The sequence below is a fragment of the Sinohyriopsis cumingii genome, chromosome 4 (genome assembly GCF_028554795.1).
Source record: "Sinohyriopsis cumingii isolate HCF-2022 chromosome 4, ASM2855479v2, whole genome shotgun sequence".
Classification (NCBI taxonomy): domain Eukaryota; kingdom Metazoa; phylum Mollusca; class Bivalvia; order Unionida; family Unionidae; genus Sinohyriopsis; species Sinohyriopsis cumingii.
This window is the reverse complement of record NC_142964.1, coordinates 137,669,692-137,695,237: the sequence shown is the minus strand read 5'-3', so window position 1 is coordinate 137,695,237 and position 25,546 is coordinate 137,669,692. Positions and strand designations below refer to the sequence as shown.

At 34.1% G+C, this 25,546-nt stretch overlaps 1 protein-coding gene across 3 annotated transcripts in view; it reads left to right on the top strand.

The window, feature by feature from the left end:
- Window positions 1-1,359: 1,359 nt before the first annotated feature.
- LOC149802163 (potassium channel subfamily K member 18-like) overlaps window positions 1,360-25,546 on the top strand; it is a 44,162-nt gene continuing 19,975 nt past the window's right edge. The window contains exon 1 of one of the 3 annotated variants that reach the window (XM_089956576.1): window positions 1,360-1,480. The gene's annotated coding sequence lies outside the window, so the exon portion shown is untranslated. Of the gene's footprint in view, window positions 1,481-16,327; window positions 16,946-18,943; window positions 18,991-25,546 lie in introns of those variants that run through there. The other 2 variants (XM_089956573.1, XM_089956575.1) reach the window with 2 other exon arrangements.

Genomic DNA, 25,546 nt, shown 5'->3' with positions numbered 1-25,546 from the left:
CGTGCCTACTTTTTCTTGACAAGTTGGTACATGGTCATAATATTGAAAATAGCTAAATGACTCTTCTGCTGTTCTGTGAATCGACGACACTTATCACCACACTAGAACACTTTAAATGGGCACAGCTCTATGATAAATCTCACTTGCAAATTGACATCAGACTACGGATCGTACCTCGACTGTATGCCGATAGCTACCGTTCGGACCACTGCGACTATTTACGAAACAAGAATGTAACGAAAAGTTGTGAATGCATTGATCTTCCTTCGACACTTCTCAGTTAATCCAATTTTAGAAATAGCCGATGTCGTCTAAATGAATTTCTTAATCTTTTTTTGTTGTTGTTGGTAAAACATATTCCGGCAAGCAAAATATATGATTTTTCTGTAAATTACTATGCCAACGTATATCAGAGGCATATTTCCTCACGTATAAGTAGCTGAAGTGGTCAGAGTTAGGATAAAGAAATATATCCACCGTTTTGGTTGGCTTTAGTGTTCAACGGACGACCAGGATATCAACAGGCACAACAATTAATAAAGGAGAGGACTCGTATAATATCTTAACATTATCATAACGTCATTTTTGTTGTTGCTATTCAGACATAAACAGTTGTCTTTTCTACATGACGGAACAAGCACAGAAATGTGTTAGGAGATCCGTTTTGTATGGTATTCTATTACGTATGTAAGTGCGTGCGGGCGTTTTGTGTATTTGCTTGGAACAAAACTAAAGATATGTTAACATATAGGCGAGTCACAGCAGTCATATCATATTCTAGTAACCATTAAAATAATTTTGTTCCATAACGTGCTTTATTAGCAGTAATGCATATGGAAAATAGAGAGAACACGTTATAAGACATTATATATTGTCGTAGTATACTACAATGGGATTACATTCGTAGCATCTTTTAATCCCACATAATGCAAGGAAGGAGTTATCACGTTAATCCAAGTCATGTTCGATCCAAGAGATTTCCACCAGAATTCGAACACAGGTCGATACTGTGACAATAGTACGCTCTGCCAGGTATCAGCCGTGATTTATAATTGCTATATCAATATATACCCATTACTTTTATACAATGTACTATTTGAATCGAACAAGCATTAAAGCCATTTGAAATACTGGTCTTGCATCGAATGCTTAGATTGAAATCTGGAGCTATTTACACATTTTTTTATATATATTTCACTTTCTGAATAATAGCTTTTCATTTGATGTTATATGTATCAACAATCTATATGGATATCGATCACCTTTCTTGACGCAGACCGGTGCTTAGCGACATTGGTTCAACGATCGATTCGGCGTGTGCGGGAAAACTGTCACAATGCATGTAAAAATCTAGTACCTGCGACATTTACATTTCACAGGTAAAGTTCAGGTGTTGAATTACGCTTATTCGCATCATCAACTCTTAGAATATGAAAACTACAATGAAACTGCATCAGGCTGCTTAGTTTACCGGATGGAGGTATTTCTTATATTTTATTTACCTTTTTATTATTTTCATACGTTTTAATTTATATTTTAAATTGTAGTAAGTTATAAATCCAATTATAGTGACTTACATTCGCTTTGTCAAAAAATGAAACATTTAATAATAGGATGCAGATGGGTTAATTAAATTCTGTAATCGAAGTGTAATACTTTGATTTGGTTGGTGATTTTATCGGGATGACTCGCCATTATGGCATTAAACGATTACATAAGCTATCGAAGGTTTTAACAATACTGAGTTCATAGATCTTGTAGAAAAAAGCATCAATAAAATATTATTGCTTCAGCAATAACAATTTTCAAAATTAATAACCTGCAAAGCATGTAATTGATTTAATCATAAAACAAGTTAATGTGAGTCAGTTATATGGAAATCTCCATTCACCGCCTTGATTAATAGGTAAAACCATTTTAGTTAAACAAATTATTATTATTATTATTATTATTACTATTATTATTATTATATCTCGAATTCTAGAAATCTGAAAAACTGCAATAGTTGGTCTTAGCTTAATAGAAAAAAAATGAAACGTTGCACTGTTGAATAATTACATTTAGCTACAGATAAAACGAACCATCTGGACGGTTGTATTTTTTCAGTGCAATTTGTTATACAAGTAGGCTACTTTCCCGATATGTAAAGGCATCATAGGTGTCATACTAGTTCTTTCAAACAGTCTCGTATTTTAAGCAAATCTCTTTTTAGTGTTTAACATATACTTTATAATTACATGCACCGAAAATCAGATTCGGATCGATGCACGACAAATACATATGTAGGTATCACTTGTTCCAATTTCGCGAAATTAAATAAACAGCAACAATAAAATTCATTCCAATCATTCCATTTTAAAATTATAATAACAAAAAGTATTTTAATGGAATAATGTAATGGAGGATATTACGTGAGGTACCGTTTTGAGTTCTTGATTTACATATGCTCCCACCCCCAATTATCATGATGAAAATTTAAATGAACTAATTTACTATATTTAGATATTCTTACCTAATTAAAAAACAAACTGGATCGCTAAATTTTCAGGTCGATTTTATCGTATCATTCACATTGAAAAAATACTGAATGTGCTTGCTCATAAGTACAATCAAACTGCAAACAAACTAGACCCTGATCTGCTATAGCAAAATGCGCCGGGGTCTATTTTTTTCTTCTTTATACTCCTAACAAACTGCATACAAAGCGATCGGGATCTGTGCAGTTTACAGCTGGACTGAGCTTATGAGCGAGTACATATGGTTCAATTCATCCTTGTATAGAATTCCTCTGCAAGGATGGAAATAACCAAACGTTTTACAAACTTTTCTATGCATCAAAATCATTTGTAAATGTGGACAGAAAATAACTTAGAATCAGCATCTTTTAAACAGGTTCCTTAAGATTGCTAAATTTCATTAGATATAAAATGCTAAAATTCTTTGCAATTGAAATGCTAAATTTCATTTGATTTGAAATGTTAAATGTCATTAGATTTGAAATGCTAAATTTCCTTACACGTAAAATGCTAAATTTCATTAGACTTGAAATGTTAACCTTCATTAGATTTAAAATGCTAAAGTTCGTTATATTTGTTGCTAATTTCATTAAATTTGAAATGCTAACTTTCATTAGGTTTAAAATGCTAAATTTCGTCATGTTTAAAATACTTAAATTTCATTAGATTTGTGCTTAAATGGTTTTAGGATACGGGGCCAGATAATGTCAGATGAAAAAATTACTGTGGAGAGAGAGAGAGAGAGAGAGAGAGAGAGAGAGAGTTAATTTCCTTTCTGGTTATCAGTAAGCTGTTGCAAGTTAACTTAGTGACGGCATCATGCTTGTAACCATATTGATGTTATTGAAGAATTTCATCCGTAGCAAACCTTGGTTTTATATTATTACGTTCTATATTTCCAAAATGTCGTCCAATTACGTTAAAAATATTCGACTGAATACTAACAATTCTAGAAAGATACTTATTTTAAAACATAAGTTAAGCTGCAGTCGTTGTCCATTTTTATCACTTTATGTATGTATGTATGTATGTATGTATGTATGTATGTATGTATGTATGTATGTATGTATGTAATCATGAAAATTTCCACCAGATCCGATTAGGCGTGCTAGATAGTCTTTGGCAAATATTTCATTAGACTTTGTTTCTTTTCGCTAACGTTGAGATCGTGAACAAAACTGAAAAGTGTATACCGAATCTTCAAAAAGGAATAAATTTACAAACGTATAAGGTGCATGTTCTAAATTGTAAATTATTTTGAATAGACACATGTTGTTTTCAAGAAGAATCAAACTTAATTTTTATCATTCGCTAGATGGCAAAATAATGTTGAAAAATTAAAGCAATCAACAGTTAAAGATGAACAATGTAAAATTCAAGGTCATACATGTAGGTATATATTGCCTTATGTTTGTATTGTTTTAATGGTGTGGCATGCTATGTACTTTTTACTCGTTATTTCGTTTTGGTTTCTAAGACCACTGTGATGTAACGGGTCGTTATGCCGCCACTGTGTTAGGTGTGTTATTGTTGGGGTGGGGTGCTCCCAATATTCTATTTAAATTATTATAGAAGTCCCACCCAGGCTCGAATTTGGTTGGAAGTTAAATTAGTGAAAGATAGATGTAAAGCACCGAGCTTCCAGTCAGCAATGGTGACGGTTAAATGATTGAATATACAAAAGTGAAGTTCAACAAATAACAATTTAATAATAATTCAATAGTCAAGTGCTTCAAATTTCCAAAGTACTCTCAGTCCGCTCTATCCTGTAATAGCCTATTGCATCACCTGATAAGTAGTGTGAGATAGCTTTCCACCTGTCCTTGCATTCTAGTCATCTGTATATTCTTCTCTCCTATTCCTCAAATTCCTTCTCCTCTTCCTCCCGACTTTTTCCAAATTCCTTCTCCTCCTCGACTTCTCTATACCCCTCCTTCTCCACTTCCTCCACCTTGACTCCTTTTCCTCCTCCTCCTTGACTCTCTCCACCGTCTAGACTTGTCGATTCCGACTGCTCTGCTAGTCTCACTTCCGTCTCCCTCTTAATATTCTGCGAAAATCGAGCAAATAACTTACTGACCTTTACGAAGCTTTGTCTCTCCTTAGAATCTCCTCTCAAAGTGTTACCGCCAAATTACAAGTGGCTTCCTCGGAGTAATCCTATGTTGCTCAGCAATCTTCCGAGGCGAGACTAAAATTTTGCTTGCTAGTTAGAAGTTATCGAAATTTTTATTACAAGTCCGGTAGAGTGTCGCTTTGAGCCGATCCAATCAAACTTAGCGGACAATGTCCTTCTCGCTGTACGTCCACGTGGGGACGGATTTAGAACACGCCCTGGTCCCTCGCGGGTTCTTCCGATATTAGTACTAAGCTGTAACACATGTGCCGATTCAAGATATCGGGTCTTCCCTCTGGTCACGGTAACCTTGCATAAGAGACTAACTTTCGCCTGAGGCAATGTTTAGTTATCAAACAATGGCTTGTAATGATACCTAATGATACACGACTTACTAATACGGGCTGAACAAACGTGATACCCACGCGTCACTCTGATTTCACTGCACCATACATACGTTATGTCTCTGTACGGAAAACACAGTAGACCAAGTCTAATAAGCTACATAATTGACCCTACAGAGTGATTCGTATTGGACAGGAAGTCTCCGTATACCATTTTATTTATTCTTTACTTTGGACTTTACATCACTCACATTAGAATTGTTTTTCATCTACGGTTAAGAAAATATTAATGTGGAAGTTGATTCATTATTTGATTGTTTATCCCCATTCATCCCCAAGTGATAGCGCGCACATTTCATTGTATATAACTATGTGATTATAGTGTACATTACACATCCATTACTAAAATAACTATTAATTTTATCTTTCTTTTTCTGTTAGCTTTAGCATCATTTGCATGGTATGGGGGAAAATGTTACATTCTATCTAACTGTCAGCTCTCTAATATAGTTCTGTTTTTTTTATGTATTTTCTGCATAACTTTTGTTTTCTAAAATCGTCTTACTCTTTCAAACAACAGACGAATTGAATAGGAATTATCTTTGAAGAATTTGCCTAGTTACATATCTTTCTTTATCCGCAGGGTATACTTTCTTGTTTGTGTCCGTATATGGTGATATGGTTTATGGGACTTTCTAAATATAATCGCCAATATTTATAAAACAATAATTCTACATGTGAACTGATGAAATGATAGAAAAGGTATTTCGCCAAAGTATACTGACTCTGCCTGGTCATTATATGATTTTATAGGACAGACAACATCGATAATATATATTTAAAATGTTTTGAAGAGTTCTTTCTTCATCAGATCTACATTTGGAACATATCACAAGCTGAATAATGGCTTTAACCCCACTAACCCCATAACTATTATCACGACATGAGAAGAATATTAATCGTGGTGCCTGCTTATTAGCCCAAGGGTAATAAAAAAAAAAAGTAAACAAACGATTAGCATAGCATATGCAGCACGTACGACCTTTAAAAGAATTTGCGTTGAGAATTTACCTCTGTTATGCAAGGGTTATATGTGTCCTCTTCTCTATCAGCTAGAGAGATGTATATCATGGCTGTATTTCGTAAACGAGTAGATCCAAACAAATATTCTTGTCCAAGTAGCTCCTTATTTTCTTAAGTTTCTGTCTACAGTTAAAGCTACAACCGTTTGTGTACAATGTTATACCGACTGGAATGTTTTTTTTTTTTTTTTTTTTTTTATCTCCGATTGCACCCGGATCAAACATTAACTTAATAGCTATGCAAGTGGGGACATTATTCGGCTAATTTTCTTGTATTTCTACTCAAATTTGGCCGCAGTGTATTTCACATTTGTGTAATTAACACAAAGCCCATAACTGTGTATATGATGTACTCGAAAGTATGTAGTTTTCTATCGACATTTTATTAATTCTAAATTACGTCCAGGACAAAGTTTGTTGCTGGTACTTCTATTTGGTCATTGTAAAAGTGGGTTTTCATTTAAAATACTTCGTTAATAGTTCGTATTATTTCACTAACCGATGGGATGAACCATATAGTTTCAGGAGGTTTGGCTCCCTAAATATAAAGACGAATTAATATATAAACTCCCTGATATTTCTAAACCTGTAAGATATGTAACGAAGGGTGACACAGAATCACATATATATATATATATATATATATATATATATATATATATATATATATATATATATATATATATATATATATATATATATATATATATATACAACGGACTTCTTTCTATCTGTAATATGATACAAGGTACATAATGGGCTTTTGCTACCTATAGTATGATACAATGTAAATAATGGGCTGTTTCTACCTGTAATTTTACAAAAAGTACATAATGGGCTTTTGCAACCTGTAATATGATACAATCTACATAATGGACATTTGCTACCTATAATATGATACAAAGTACATAATGGGCTTTTGTTACCTGTAATATGATACAATGTACCTAATGTAAATTTGCTACCTATAATATGATACAATGTACATAATGAGTTTTTGCTGCCTGTAATATGATACAAAGTACATAATGGCCTTTTGCTGCCTGTAATGATACAAGGTACATAATGAGCTTTTGCTACCTATAATATGATACAATGTACATAGTGGAAATTTGCTACCTATAATATAATACAAGGCACATAATAAGTTTTTGCTAGCTATAATATGATACAAGTTGCATAATATAATGTTGCAACCTATAATATGATGCAAAGTACATAATGGACTTTTGCGAGCTATAATATGAAGCAAGGTACATAATGGACTTTTGCTACCTATAATATGATACAAGTTAAATAATATACTTTGAAACCTATAATATGATACAAGGTACATACTGAGCTTTTGCGAGCTATAATTTGATGAAGGTACATAATGGAATTTTGCTACCTGTATATGATGCAAGGTACATAACGCGCCTTTACTACCTGTTATATGATACAAGGTAAATAATGGAATGTTGATACCTATAATATGATACAAGTTACATAATGAGCTTTTGCTACCTATAATATGATACAAGGTACATAATAGACTTTTGATACCTATAATATGATACAAGGTACATAATGGACTTTTGCTACCTATAAAATGATACAAGGTACATAGTGGACTTTTGATACATATAAGATGATATGAGGTGCATAATGGGCTTTTACTATCTCAAATAATGAACAAGGTACATGATTTGTGGACTTTTCATCTTTTGTATAATTTTGACGTACCACTGACCAGGTAAAAGTTTAAAATTTAGGTAATTCTGGTATGTCCAGTGTTACGTGACGGTTGGTTTGGCTGTCGTTATGTAGACGATGATCGACCTCGGTGTTATTGTCCGAATCGAGTAAATAATGAATAAAATATGAAATTAATGAATGGAATAAACAGAGCTTTTAGCAGAGATATATAATAGAAAAACACGAGCACCCATGTATAAAATATAACAATTTAATCACTTATACGAAACAACATGAAATTGAACGTGACATTTTGATGGATACATTTCTTTTAGAAATAGGTATCAGGTTTATGAGCATGCAATCAGCTATACTGTTAATACTGATAAGATATATTTCATTATTTAATAGAATGGACGATCGAAATCAATTGTCCGGCATGCCTACATAACTTGTTAGTCTGATGGTTATCCAAATACAACGCTGGTGGCAGATTAGAGTCGTCGTATTCCTTTTCCTCCCCTCTCTTTATCTTCCAGCCTATTTCGTGTAATCAGACATAAAAAACGAATAAATTTGAAGAATTCTTTCAAGAGTATTATCAAGGAAATTATGTATGAAATTCTTAGAATAAATGAGTCATATAACATGCAATACATACGAATGAATTATCTTCTGAACTCGTATCAATGGGAAATTGATGTATGAATTTAGAACAAATAAATTTAAGCAAATAATTACTAACTCATATCATTTGCAAGATCATGGAGGCAAATACACTCAGTCACTACTGTTGTAGTGGAATCTCCCTGAACCTTTAAGGTTTCGCGTCCCTCAGACTTCCAGACACCCGGCCCTTTTATAAGTATCAACTACTGAATATTTACTATTCCCCTAGGAGCAGAAACTTAGACTGACTAATCTTGCGATTGAGAAGACTTAAAACACTGAATTACTTCTGGGAAACGATCACACCTTATTTAGCTTAGCCAATCAGGATTAAATTTACATAACCACCGAAAATTAACAAACACCTACCCATATTTGGGTAATATCTCTTTCTTAATACCTATTCCTGGAAAGTTTCAGGTTGTGACATTTATTTCAATTGATATAAAATTGTTTTTGATCATTCTTCTATCATTTTTCCGGTATTTAGTCGCAAACTCACCTTTCTTTGTCCATCTGTCTGGCCATTCACGAACGGGCCCTAATCAAAACTCCATCCCAAACAGGGATATTAAAATCACCGCAGTCTATGGATTGGACATGATACGTAAACCAATTTCTTAATTTAATTTGTTACGTGTCACACTGGCAAACATGCAGCGAGACCAGCTTCAGAATGTACAATCTTTCAGTAACACTTTATTCTGCTCCAGTTGAAGTTTTTCTAATTTTGCTTTGTCATCTTGACATCATCCGCTCCAGACAGCATATGCTTGCAGTACACGTGCTCGAATAAATACAAGTACGTGTATTTTAACTTTTGGATTAATTTCAATGTTACTACCACAGATGGTCCTATCATTTTAATACAGAATTACAGGGATTGTGTAAATGTGATGACTATGTTCTATCATTACAAGAAAATTACATTCAAATGCTTATGACATTCTACGAAGCTAAGTATTTTTTTTTTCAAAAGCTAGATTTGGGAGGTGAAACATACAATTTAGTGCTAAACAGCATTGCATCGGCTTTGCTATTAGTAAACATTAGAAGCCATTGGTTAGATCAGGCTATTAGAGTTTATCGGTGCTCAGAACATTTTGGGTTTCATCAGTATTTTTTATTTTTTTGATTCAAATACCAAAAAGCTGTCGTCTACAAAAAAGTTCGTATGAGCAAGTAAATCAACAAAAATTGCATTTAAATATCAAAAGAAAGAATAGCGGTCTTAAAAAATGTCCTTGTGGAACACCTGCTTGAACTGGTTTAAATAGCCATCAAGCCATATTGCTAAGAGCTGCACAAATTAGGTCCAAAATATCAACAAGCTGATTAGTTGTCGAATGACATCCAAGAGATTTTTTAATAAGGATAATTATATCAGTACATTAGTCGAACACTTTCCAAATGTTTTCCTGCACAACACAATTGTAACAGTAGTCCATGATTGTTAGAATTACTCCTCACACGACGGCTTCTCTGGCCTAAGTGGTTAGAGTGTCCGCCTCGGATGCGTGAGGTCGAGGTTTCGAACCACGAACGAGTCATACCAAAGACATAAAAATGATATTAGCAGCAGCTTCCTCGCTTGGCGTTCAGCATTAAAAGGTTAGTGCTACGACTAATCGACCTGGTGTCGGGATAATGTGACTGGTTGTGACATGATACTCCATGTCTGCAGTATGATGCATCACTGCTTCATGTCACTAGAAATTGCCACATTGCAGACATCGTAGCGATATGACCGAAAAATTGTTAAAGCTACGTTAAAACTCCAAATCACTAAAACACACATACGACTTCTGAAAACAGGTATAATGACTGAATTTTACAAGGTTTTTGCGAAACAGTGTTCTCCGAGTGATTTATTAAACAGTAAGTATAGTGACCTAATAACCACAGACGTTGTGACGTTGAGTATTTTATAGATAATTCTGTCATAGACGCTTACGTTACTAGTTGGAATATTTTGTATTTTGGCAAGAATATCTTGTTCTTGAATACCAATAAAATATATCCTGGTTCGTTTTGCACTGGAGCTGAATCTGGGTATCATGTACAGTATATATAGATGTAAATAAGTCCCTGAGACAACCAGCAGTCTCACAATCGTAAAAGTATTTAGTTTCATATCCATTATCTTGTTTAAGAATTGAGCATGCATTAGTCTTTAATGATCGTCTTAATTTCAAATAATCACGTGATTTCCATAAAGAAATGTCCATATTTCTATATTTTTCTTTGCATATTATTTACGATTGTTGACGTTTTGTCAGTTGCTATACTTTTAGAATGGTAGGGACTTCCGCTCTTGATATATTGTGACTTCAGTCGATCCCATAATTTACTATAATTTTTAATACGACTGGTATACCATTGTTCAACATTCAGCTTTATTCTCACATATTTTCTTAGGATTCAAAATTGCTTTTTCACTTAAAAGGGAAGAATGTAGTTGAGCTCCTTATTCAATATCTCGAACAGATTATCCCAGTTAATTTTATTTTAAATCTAATGAAATTATTGTTATTTCATTTAATAAAAGGGATACTAATTGACATGTGACATGTTAAGGTTAATTCAGAGGTGACCCACAAAATCGTTTTCATATTTCAACAGGGAGGACAATTAAACATTTTATGGCATCTGTTGGCATGATAACGAATTAAACCGTCATCTCTTTGAAAGTAAGGTTCTTGATTGAAACAACACGTCACTTGAGTTAAGATGAACTCATAGAAAGGGTAAGAGAACGCGGTCATATTGGTGCATTACTTTTCATTAATGAAAAAGTATTTGTTATAAAATTTATTACTAATGTAGTTTAACCGAAGGAATGAAAAATATTGATAATTTCTGACACTATTGTGATTTCAATAAATTCAGAATAAACGAGGAATTAGATAGTCAATTGAAATGATTGATGTTTGTTCTAATACAGATTAACAATTAGGTTTATTAGTTTACGTTTTTTAAGTCCTTAATATAACACCAAAGAAAAGATCCAGTAACGGGGACCTGCGTCACGCTGGGAAAACATTTATCGTTAGCACATACTAATGCAGAAATGTTTTTCTTTTTAATTTAAACTTATTTTTGTATTAAAAATAAACAAAATCTTTAGGATTAGCGTTAGATGAAGCTTCAGACCAAAGAAATCGGAGAGGTGGGCACACGTTGTCTGAGTTAATGTTAAGTTGATATAAAATGCCAGATGAGTTTCAGATCTGATTACTGTTACGAGTATATGCTCTTAAAATAAATAACAGAAAAGAGTGAAAGACAACAAGCTTTGTAAAACGTAAAAAATAATTTATTTCCCTATAATAAAAAGTGAAAATAAGAAAAAGAACGTACGGTATTGCGAATTAAATCCAAAAATAATCCAAGAATTAGAACCGACACAAGTCTAATAATTAAAAGTCTCGAATAAAACTTCAGTCCAGAATAAATCCAAAAACTGAAAGTCATGACGTGATTTAATAGCTTAAAGAGTTTTGATGTGTCAGCTATCTTTTATTGTATCACGGTAATATAATTCCAGGTTTTGAATTCAGTGTAAATTCGAGTGAATGTCTTTATCCAAGATTTATTTTATCAGAACACTTTTGTATTTCCAGAGAAACTAATCACTTGAATTCAATAATTTGAAGAAATAAAGTTCATCCCAAATGGACACAAATAAATGCAACTTGAAAGTGCTAGACATTAAAGCAGGAGCTACACAACCCTCTCAGTTACAATATATTGTAATAAATTTGGAGTATGCGCATTTGGCTACAGCGCCCCATTTTAAAGAATTTTTAGATTATTGTGATTACTTGTTTGATTGGAATTAGGTCCTGTGGAAATATTTCTTAGCCTGAAATAATTAGCAAATTACTAGGAGCTAACGTCACGGAGTGATGTCTTAGTGAGTTTCCATGATGCTATGGTTTACTTTAGGTGAATTCAGGTCAGAGCGGCATTAGTGTCTTTGTCGTTCCATGGTCCCTATTAAAATCTAGTAGTGTACATTGGTTGTGTGACTGCAGGTGCAGCATTTATGGTTAAAGACTGGAAAATTACACAATGGAATAAACAAGAAGGGACATCTTTATTGTCGGCAGATACCGTTAATGTCGCCATGGTGGCAAATGTAATGAAAATTTACAGGCGAAATGTGGCTCGAAACCATGATTTTACTGGCCTAAGATGGCGTAGTAAAAATAGTTCCCTGTGTAAGGGAAGTTGTATAGGTTTACGGAGTGAAATGCTGATAGTACGGAAAGTTGATGAAGAGAAACCATGCATATGTCTGGTTGATAGGTAATTTGAATGTTGTGAGATCTGTGGTCATGTACTGATTAGAGTAAAATTATTTATAGAATGGACACGTTAGGTTTTCTAATTTACAACAGAAGCTTCTTAACTTATGACTTCTAGCGGAATTGCGCCAGGGTGTGACACCGCTCGGTCAAAGCAAATACCCCTGGTTTGTAACAGTATATAGTTCTCTATTTGACCTCAGGTCACGACTAGCATTTTCTATTTTTTTAAAAACAAACATTACCTACAATGATCCTGATGTTTACAAAATAAAAACAATAACCTGTAAAATTCATTAAGGAAATTCCAAAACCTTTACCTAAATAAACATATTTACTTCTTCTATTAATAATACTGCTGATTTTAAACTCATACATACGGGTAATATTCTAGATTTGTATTAGTTGTCTACGACGAATAAAATTAAAACAGTCAATCAGAGAGAGAGAGAGAGAGAGAGAGAGAGAGAGAGCGAGCGAACTGAATATAATTTCATTGATTGGCTTATGCAAGGAAGCATATAGTTTATACAGTACATGATTCATATTTAACTCGCTGTTGCATCAATGAATGAATAATTGAACGAAAACCTCTGTATGTACATAGATAAAACATACATACATACATACATACATACATACATGGGGCAGATACGTTAGACAGTGGATACATTTTACGTCACTAATTTGGCACAGTTGAGTCTAGTACTTACCCTGAAAGGTCGAACTTTCTATTTGAAATGTAATTAAAGTAAGAAATGCGAGCAGCTAAATTTATGAATCATTATTTTCTCTGCTCATCAATTTTGTATATCTCTCAATCTCTCTTTAATGTGTGTGTGTGTGTGTGTTTGAAATCCATCATTCCACCCATCCATCATCTTTCTTCATTTCTCACTATTTCCAGACTACAACGTGCGTAATTTTATACGAGTGCGAAAGAGCTAAAGACAATCTCAGAGAAACTGCATTATATCTACAGTGCACAGACAAGTGCAGTTTTTGTTTCAAATTAAGACTTACTAGCTAAGGATTTCAGAGCCATATGGCGGCAGACTTCTTGTAAAACAGAGTGGAGGAAATTTAAACCGAACTTAGAGGAGTCTCAGAATATATAGCTTGACTCTAAGCATCGTCATCTTGTCTTTGTCAGATTGAACAATATACTTTATATAACGAATCGCTGTTTTCATCTGCAAAAGCCTTAAATAATATACAATATTTTCTGAACGCCTCTGAGGGCAGATGAAGCAAAACATTGAAGGAGCCGATCATAATTGATAAGAACATTATTGTCTTAACGTATTCTACACCTATTAAATGTTATCTTTAATTGATATGTGATATTGTGTAATGGAAATCTCATATGTAGTAGAAGACCTCCTCCAATGTTTATGGCTAATTAATCCACATCTATACAAATAATTGTCAGGGCAGTACGTAAATGGACGGGATTCCCAGATAATAAATGATAATAACAGAACAAGAAGAATTCAGGATGAAATTGGTCGGATTAAATATGATTTTGAAGGAAGTTGCGATAATGTTAGGTAAATCTTTCGTACTTGCCATGTACAACAGTTTGCTAACGGCCAGATAAAGTACTTCATTTGTGCATAAGAAAAAAAAACGGAAAAAAAGTGTGGGATAATTAGGTGGAACACAGACAATTCTCACTACATCCTTTATGCTGGCATATTTTTAACGTCTAATGAATTATTTGCGATGAGCTCAGAAATAAACTTAACGAAGCAAATCTCATTTCTTCCGATCGGAATGTTTATATCCCATGTGATCCTCGAGTCACAACCTTTGTTTGCTCTATCTGAAATAAACATGTCATTAAAGTTTGTTTGTTTATTTGCAACAACCACGAACCTATTATGAAATCTCAACCTTCTTATTCGATCTTACTTAGTACCAGGTCATGCTGAGGTCAATAAGCTACTGAAGACGTTATTATAGGTGGTACCATTGCTTGCCGTGTTGTCAGGTAAACATGTTGGGTCTAAAATTATCGGACGGTATTCTGCAAAATCAATGCGTATTCATCAAAAGCATACGTGGAAGATCCACAACAGATAATTCATGTCGAATAAAGACCATATAGCTCAACTGCTTTCCAAGACATTAATTCTTTCTTAAATGAATCCAGATAACGCATTTTACGTGCCAGTGTCACTAGGTACGTGACCACTATTAACTACAATAGGCCTTATCCTTCTAAATTAGATCGAGTTGAATTGCACAAGGCTTATGCAAATTGAATTCCATCTTTTCCATAAAATAATGGTCGTTAGAAAATATTGCAAAAACCGGCTGCGTTCCTATTCCAGCAATTCATTGTCAAATCAGCATATAGCTTGCGACAGGATATGACAAACCTGAATTACAATAAAAATGAAAAATGGCTTACATTTGCCTGCATTGTCATAAAATAAACTTAAATTGAAAGTCACCTTCACAATCAATCACACGGCTTATACAGAAACTTTTTCACTTGCATAGCCTATCGTGTGCTGAAATATGGCGTTAAACCCCACAACAACAACAACCTGTCTAATGAGGCCATATTGTTCACTTACAGGAGGTGGTTGCTTAAGACTAGTTTCACTGTATTAACTTTCTGAGTCCCTTTCTGGGTAAGAACAGGAACACTCTATGACCTTTGGTACAGTGACAGTTTTTAAGCTGTATCATTAAAGAGATTATGCTGTATCAGTTTCAATATTTTTCGTCCTGCGTCACGTGCTATTTTGGTTTCTCTCTTGTGTGTTCCTTCTGAATTCATCTGAGCGCCTGCCAAAATGAGGCCCCACAGTAGTCAGTGAAGTTAGGAAATATGTTCTTGTTTACTACCGTACCAATCGATTCAGGTTGATGAAGGTAGTTGTTATGACTGCGCTTAGGATCATATTTAGTTAAGAATGATGACGCTGGAAGTTTCACCTCAGTTCAAAATACAATAAGTCGTGTCATCATTATCGTTGTTTCTTTCAAATAATAACTTATGATTTGGTTTGAATATTCACCTGGTCAGGAAAAAAAAACGAAAGACATAGTCTGGTTTGACTTTCTTTTCACATGCCCTTCAGTCGTTTTAATTTTTAACTTTTACTACACGTCAGTTAAGTTTTACTTGGGAGCCATATACAAAATCGTCTTCGGTATATTATCTAAGTCTCAAACTTCTCAAATTACGCAAAATTGTGCATTATGTTCGAAATAGTGTATTAATGGAAACAATATTTTGTAGAACAGGCGCATTTCATGTGCATTAGAGATACTACAGTAATAAAATCTGGTTTATTAATTTCAAAATGAAAATTACGACCACAAAATACACATTTCCACGATTTGATTTATAGTATGATTTTTATGAACTGTAAGGTCAGGACATTGGTCAGGGCGAACATGGCCCTGCTAAACAGGCGATGGAGACCAAATGATTAAAATATAGAAATGCAACTATCTGATGAGATGTTTTTCGTGTCTGATCAATAACCGTCCCTTTTATCAGTTGGCACGTTTAGTGACAATTGTAGATTACTTTGTTGACAGTTGCCAATGGAGATATATTAGCTGGCAGGGGAGAAATTGATCACCAATTATTGCCAATTAAAGTTTTACAGCTGAAACAAAGAGCAAACTTGTGACGGAATAAATACTTAATGTGTCTGTTTTCTTATATTCCGTGAATCTTCGAGTACAGCGCGTTTGCAAGTATAAAAAGATTCGTCACCGGCTTTTAAAAACATTCTACAGATGTGAAAACATGCAACCAGAGAGACAGAAAGAAAAAAAAAAATAACACGTTTATCATGAAAATAAGGTTAACGCGCATCCATCCAAATCCATTCACCCACTATTGCAACAGAAACATAGAATCTGGCATGTGTGTATTCAACAGGAAATACATAAATACACATTAATATATGGACTTGGCCCAAATATGGCACATTTTCATGCCAACTGGAAGTAACACTGCCGGCAAAAATCGTTTTTGACTGGTGCCCTGACGTGTCGGCCTTGTGTTTCTGATGACCACTGAATCGATGTCGTACACTCAAATTGCCAATATGTGCGCCATGGGTATCCTAAGGGAACATTGGCTAACTATATCGATGGTAACCCGTAGATTAACGTTGTTTGCCATATATAACTGGCAATTAAAGTAAGTTATTTCCGCTCATTTCGGTATGAAACGCCAAGGGTTCTGCAATTCTCTTCGGTAAGTAGGAATTTCTTTATATTTCATATCGAATATTAATTTTATACTATTTTTATAAATTTTAGCGCCATGTATTAATAGAATCATCAGCACTTTATGATGATGATCTTTATTTAATAATAATAATAATAATAATAATAATAATAATAATAATAATAATAATAATAATAATAATGTTTTCTTCATATTGAAATGCAATAATATTACATTCAAATTAAGGAAAGATAATACATTGCCACAACAGTAAAAATTAGGTCGTAAAATGTTACCTAGAGAAAACCGCAAGCTTGGATAACTGCAATTCATGCAATTTATATTGCATTTCTGCAAGCCTTTCAGCACAGCTACTTTAATACAGGATGTGCAGATAGTACATTATACGTAGGAGAAAACTATCAGGAATTCTTTACTTGCAGCGCTGTCGACGGCATAAGGTGGAACGTGGCAGGCGTCACAATAGTCTGGTTGTTAATACCTCGTTTTTCATTGTATTTCGAACTGTCATAATAGATGAAAGATATAATCCAGTTAACGTACTAGTGTATTATTGAACAAAAATGATGTACTCAGGTTTGAATTACCCTGAAAGCAAAATAGCCTTGAGGCACCGAACAAGTATGCACTGTGATGTGCGTGTATTTTTGGTAAATCCAATTACTGGCGAAATTATAGAAAGATCAATAACGTTGTATGATATTTCTCTATATCTTTGGCAACTTCAGCAAACCTTACAATGGTGCAAATATTCTCCTGCCATATAATGCATCGGCGCGACTGAAGATAATATATATATATATATATATATATATATATATATATATATATATATATATATATATATATATATATATATATATATATATATATATATATATATATATATATATCATCGCGTTTGTTCGCCCATATATCTGTCCGTCCATACACATGTATATTTTCAATTTTCGAAGTATAACTCTCTAACCTCTTAGGGTATCTCAAAAAAACTTGGTGCACGTGTCTAAAGAAGCATCTGGGTGCCTTTAGATACTCGGTATTTTCCTTTTTTAATATTTTTATCTTTTCATGGAAATAATGGGTTGCATAAGTAGTTTAACATATTAAGAGTACGGTCCAGAGGTTGTGTACATCATCTCAAGAGTACTCTTCTCAGATTACATATTGATGCAAAATAAATCAATACAATTATACTGGCAATGTAATGTAATACTAATCTAATTTATTGCAGTATTAATAATAAGGCATTTCACAATGCTGACATGTTCGTTATGAGTTTCCTAATGGTTGAGATAAGTATGAGAGCCTGATTTACCTCAATACACTGACTCCTGTCATTGCTAATTTTGCCTCAAGACACCGACTCCTGTCATTGCTAATCGTGCATCAAGACACCGACTCATGTCATTGCTAATCGTGCATCAAGCCACCGACTCCTGTCATTGCTAATCGTACCTCAAGACACCGTCTCCTGTCATTGCTAATCATGGATGGCTTTGTCCGGTCTTCTGTCGTAGCGCTGCGTATAAACGTAAATTTGCAAGCCTACACATTACTCAGAATCAAAGGTAAAATACGTCCATGCAATATTTGAGTCTCTATTCATCAACACTTGTAGTAACGCTGCTGTGTGTTGTTTTGTTTATTCTTTCTGACAGTGTGATTTCCCATGCGAAACGTTATGTTTGTTCTAGCTGAAAGAAGCTGAATCGCATATCCAATGCAGTGTCATTCAAATTACTGTACCATGCAACATATCGATATTTTTCCAATATATAATGCAGTATATTTTACTCTGCAGAAAAGAAACTAAGTACCGAATTCGCATTTGAAAACTGCAACTTTTGCAAAACATTCAGTTGCTGTTACACTGGGATAATTAAAATATCAGGTTTCGTTCGTAGAATCAATAACATGTTCTTCCCATTACAATAAATATTTAATCGTCATTTTTGGTTACTCTCAATTCTTCTCTAGTAAACAATACATTTGTGGTTACCACTCAGGACGAAACGTTCCTATGGAAATTAAAATTTAGAGAATTTCAGGTAGGTTTTTGATGAGTGATAGAAACAAGTTCTGAATGGTAGCTTTACTTATTTATTTAGAAAATCATGGCTTCTAGTCAGTCATAGCCTAATTCTAAGCAATACATAATTTGCAAATTTACACAGACAGATTCAAGTAGATATCTGATATAAATCAGAAGCACAATAACCAAAACAAAAAGTAAATGAAAAAATTACAATTGCGTTTGCAACATAAAGTTGCAAACGCAATTGTAATTTTTTCATTTACTTTTTGTTTTGGTTATTGTGCTTCTGATTTATATCAGATATCTACTTGAATCTGTCTGTGTAAATGTCTGTCTGTCTGTAAATGTCTGTCTGTGTGTCTCTCTGTGTGTGTATGTATGTATGTATGTATGTCTGTGTGTCTCTGTGTATGTATGTATGTATGTAATGTGATGTGATGTGATATTGATTTTTAACGTAGCTTTAACAATTTTTCAGTCATATCGCTACGATGTCTGCAATGTGGCAGTTTATAGTGATGTCTAGCACTGGGGCATCATGCCGCAGACATGAAGCATGATGTCCCACCCAGTCACATTGTCCTGACACCAGGCCGACCAGTCCTAACACTAACCTCTTAATGCTGAACGCCAAGCGAGGCAGCTGTTAGTACCATTTTTTAAGTCTCTGGTATGACTCGGCCGGGGATCGAACCCACGACCTCCCGCATCCGAGGCGGACGCTCTAACCACTAGGCCACCGGAGCGGTTGTATGTATGTATGTATGTATGTATGTCTGTATGTCTGTGTGTGTATGTGTGTATGTGTGTATGTATGTATGTATGCATGCATGTATGTATGTATGTATGCATGTATGCATGCATGGACAATGAGCCAAACAAAATTAGACTAAACGTCAGAATGAATGTTTATGTAACCTGATCTGAGATTTGCATGTACTTTCATAAAGTCTGATTTAAGGTTTGCATGGTTGTTCATATAATCTGGATAAACGTCAGCATGGATGTTTATATAACGTGACTAAGGGTCAGCATGGATATTGACATAACCTAAGAGTCAGCATGGATGTTCATATAACCTGACACAGGGTCAGCATGGATGTTCATATAATCTCAATGAACGTCAGTATGGATGGTCATATAATCTAAATGAACGTCAGTATGGATGGTCATATAATCTAAATGAACGTCAGTATGGATGGTCATATAATCTAAATGAACGTCAATATTGATGTTCATATAACCTGACACAGGGTCAGCATGGATGTTCATATAATCTCAATGAACGTCAATATTGATGTTCATATAACCTGATTAAGTTTTGTCTTGCTTTAAAGGTTGCTTAAAAGATTTCTGAATATACGCTTACTGAGAAAATGCATTGCCCAGGCTGTTCAAGCACATCATCTACGAATTACAAACACGGCTAGAGCAAGAAAGCGAAGCGGCGAAGCTACGCATATTTAATGAACAGCACGCGATCAAAGCAATTATGTCAACCATCACATTAAAGTAAAATACATTACGAGGTATAGGAAAATAGTAGTATCATGTAGCTTGCAAAACTTTTCGCTAAAAAAATAGGTATGCCTTATAAAAATCTAATGAGAATCTTAAATTGCACGTGACATTCTCTATAGCCTAATTATACACAATTTAATACCGAGTGGAATAGCTCATTAGAATTTATTCTCGTGCGTGTTTCTTTTACCATTATAACTGTGTCGCTTCTTGCAATAATTGCAACGTCAAATGCCTTGCAAATCGTCAGTGATGTATTACAAATAATGGTGCATTCTTTGTGTCATTTTTGCTCTTTGTATGATGTTGCAGTGATGCCGCCTGAAACAACTGCATCCTTTGTTCAGATCTGTGTACATTCTGTATATTGCATTGTCAAAACTGTTACATGCAAGAGCCATGAATAATTAAGTTATTTTAGGTATAAATGTGGGCACGGTTTTGTTCAGTTTTCAACTGGCTTATTAATTATTGTGCAAACCATTTTTCATTTTGACTAATATGTACTATTCATAGTAGCAGGGCCGCAAGAACAAATTAATAAACACCATCAAAAGTTAGGACTATCGAAGCAAAGCAATGCGCTATTTAACAGAAGATAAATGTACATGTTAAACATATGTCTTTTTTTCTCTATATACAAATATTTCGTAAACCCATTACTAATTGGTCATCAGACAAATAGGCACTGAATACTGTATCCTGTAAACACTCAGCGTTTCTGAAACATTAGGTGGTAAATTTGAGTTTGTAACAACGAAAGGAAATTGCGGATTGAGACAGAATAGCTACAGAATTTAAACTGAAAATTAAAACACATTAAAACATATGATGATGTGACATAACTCAATATATTCTTCTGTATCCAAACAGAGTATTTAAAAACTTAGAAGGTACATTCGTCATAATGAAACGTATTCACGGGACTTTAGCTTTTTTGTTTCATCAATCATGAATAATAATATGATTATATCTTACGATAATCTCGCGTATAAGCGATTATTAATAAGAGCATGACATTACTAGTGTAAAACATTTAGGGACTGTTGAGTGCTGCGTACCATAAAACACAGACTGTATCAAGATAACCCGGTGGGATTTCCGATTTACAACAGAACACTTTTGATGTTGATACAAATACAATGTTTAATAACGAACGACTTAATGAGCAATTACTTATAATTACTACGTGCGTGTATATCATCCAAATATTGGATCAATTAACATAAAACGCACGGACTTAATAATGAAAATACAAATAAATGACCATATACAGTACAAGGACAAGGGATGAATGATTCACAGTGATTTCACAACAAAGTGGTTGATGTGTCTTACTCAAATAGTACAACAAATGTATTTTGCTCGTATAGTAAAATGTATTCACTCAAATAGTGAAATTATGCAAACAAAAGGGACATATATACAAATTTTCCTTACAGTCTTAAAAACACACTGGGTTTTACAAACTCCAAAAAATGAGCCCACGGCTAAAAGATTACATTTATGGAGTTACACACTCCGTCACCAGCACACTCGGCTACCAGTCACAGTGGCCAATCAAGCCGTCATTATTCCAGGTTGGCCAATCAAGCAATCAGCGCCCATCAATCTCTGTTAGCATCGCCCGATCACCTGCTATTCAACCAGCAACACTGTCTGTTCAGCTCTACGGCTGCTATGATTCAGTTTCACAGCTGATATGGTCGTTTTCTATGGTTAGCTCTGCAGCTGGTACCACGTCGACTCCGATCACTCCGATAACTCGGATCGCTCCGGTCACTCGGTTCACTCCGACCACTCTTGTCAGCTGAAAATACATCTAACATCGTGTACTATGCATGACACGGCCATATACGATAAAACGTAAAGACATTATGTACGTTAAGTTATACAGATTACATTATCGGCACAATACTTATACAACAACAAACAGGTTCAGAAGTAAACCTAAGCGTGCCCGACAAGAATCCTAAGGTACTAAACGTTTCTTAAAAATGCAGCTTTATATTGTTAATATAAACCCCTTGCCAGGTCACAAACCAGAATAGAAAATATTTGCATTATACTACGTAAACAGAAACTACATGGCAAATAAACAAAAATAAACGTGGTAGTACAATAGTTATAACTTATACACAAGAAAATAATAATTCACATACCTCTACAGCTGAAGATGAGCAAGTCCTTAAATTTATTGGTGTGGTCCCTCTCAGATTTACATCGTGTCTAAAATTAAAGGGTTTTTATATGTTTTTGTAGTTTTCCTGCCATATGTCTTTTATTGTATAATTATTTTTATAAATTTCGATTTTATCCTTTGTATTTCTGTTCCGACTGGCTAGTAAAGATCAAACTTATTTTGAGTTATTATTTACCTATATTCAATTTAATTTTTTTGGAAGCAGCTTAGGTTAAGTACAGGAGAATTAAGTATTATGTATTTGTTTTGTATAAAGAGAAGTAAGGAAATACTTAACTGAGTTCATTTTATGGTCACCTTGGATTGCATAGCGCACGCGGTCAGCTTAAGAGTTGATTTGATTAGTTAATGCACGTGCAGCACTTACGTCATGCACGAGATAGCAGCTGCTCATGCTAGCACAAGTGCTGCAAGTTTGATGTCCATTAATAATTCAAGAAGTTCAAGTTATAGCATTGATAATAGTATCTCTCTCTCTCTCTACAAGAAGTTCAAATTATATATAATTTCTTGATAACATGTGGTTAAATAATGTTTAAGTTACAGCATTCCGCGATAGTGTGTTACATGTTTGAATGCATTTCTTAAGTACATATTAGTAAATATGTAAATAATGTTTCTTGTGTACAAGTTTCTTGTTTGTGGTTTGTCTAAAATTAGAGAAAATTCTGGCAAATTGCCTCTTTGTGTTATGGTCCACTTGTTAAATTCATGATACATGTTATGGCAATTTGGTAGCATATCTTTTCTGTTGAGAACATTACGAAACTTTAAAATAATTCTAATGCTAATTCTAATACGATATCTTGAAGTTATTTTGTATGGTGTTTGCATGTTTGCAAATATCAAAAATGTTGGAGTGAGTTGATCAGTAACTAGTAAAGGAAGTAGAGAAGCTTGTAAATCTGTATGTTCGTCCATTAAAAATGTTTGCATTTCGTTATCTGAATATTGTCATACACATCAGAATATAGTGATAATTGTGTTTTCAAGTTGTATCTTCAACTTGCATTCATTTCTAGTATTATAGTAAACTTATTGTATACATCCTTTTATACTGTTAGTTTATTATTGAGTTGTATCCCTCGATTAGTTATTCAGTTCTACATCTTGTAATCCGCTATTGAATAAAAACCCTGTACATTCAGTCATTTCTATGGTAGTACACCTTTACATACATTTCCTTAGAAATATGAAACGTCCTTTATCCTTTATTCTAGTCGATGTTCATTCCGAGTCGTTTCCTGTTTCGATATTTATATCGAGTTGTATTCATCTGTAAATTGTAATATACTGTTTAAATAGTATGATTCATACTACGTACCGTTCACGGTTAAGTAGTGTCTATCGCAAGAATAATCGCGAGACGCTAATCAATCGCGAGAATAGTCGCAAGACTCCACCCCACAAGAATGAGTACCAGTATCATAATTCCTGTATCCGTTGTCTTGAATCCTAGTCCGTGTTCATTTTAGTGTAGTGTTAATTATATTTCCATCGTCTTATATCCTAGTCCATATTCGTTCAGAGTAGTTTCCTTTGTAGTACACCGTTTCACATGCTCCCACTTGCTTGCTTAGGCTGTGTTGTACTGAAAAAATGTGCAAGTCTTTAAGTGGACTGCTCACTGACAAGACGTTCCATAATATGAAGATTTAATCTTACGGTGAGGCATTTATACACGGACGAAGTCGTCATACATTGTCTGTGCGCTGGACGCATTCGGTGTTTCCCTACTGAAAACACTTCGCAAGTGCGGCATAGGATGAACCGAACCCACTATTTCGAAATATTGTACAATATACATAAGTCACCTTGGGCATCGTTGTACACAAAAAACGAAACCCGAGTACATTTATTTAATAAATGAAAGAATTTATACAATTCCGTGACACTGACCTACGGCTTAGAGCTGTGGATTTTGAAATGATACCACTGCGAAAATAGAAACAACAAAACACAAAGATGTGAAATATATTTGAGTCTCATTAATGTGTGATTTGTAGTTTGTTTCGCTCGGGAGTGAGGAGAAGGAGGAAAATTAATGCTAATGATACAATATCTGAACCCTTTGCTGTAACCTGTGGGGTGCCTTCTCTTCCTTTTTTATACAATTGAAATGGCGGCGAGCATCGATTCGAACTGTGGGATAAAGACTTCAGTTATGTAATTAATTTGTCATTTTGGTAAAACAATGTATTCCTTTGCGATTAAAAATACGAACCTGCAAAGATGAATGATTCATTGTTGAGTGCCATGATTATGCCATCTCGTTACAAACATCAGCAAAGTAGTTAAGTTTGGCAATGGCAAATGGTATTGTGAAGATGTTCCAAGAAAGGTTTAGATTTCATTGTAAACAATGTAGTGTTTTCAAATGGAAAATTGAAAGTAAAATCTCAGTGCACTGCATTGGTTCAATGCTATTTAAATTATGATTATTCCTCTTCGTTTTCTGGACTTAGTATTAGAAAAAGAACAACAACTTATATTTGTACAAAAATAAAGCTAATCATTTTATAAAATATGTTTTGAATCAGTCTGTTATAGCAAATATGGAATCCAGAGTTAAACAAATATGTACTACATTGTGAGCAACAGTGGTCAGACATGTTTATCTAGTATTTTCCTTAGAATCTCATGCCAACACCATTATAATGCTAGAAGCTATAATTGCAATTTTGTACTAAACAGTGCGTCCTGTATGATCTTGTAATGAAATCAAATTTTGATTAGCTCATCACGGAATATATTGGATATTATCTATATATGCAGCTTTAAAGTTTCATTTATGGGAGCAAGATGAATTGTTGAAGAAAGGAAATTCTCTGAAAGAAAAAGACAC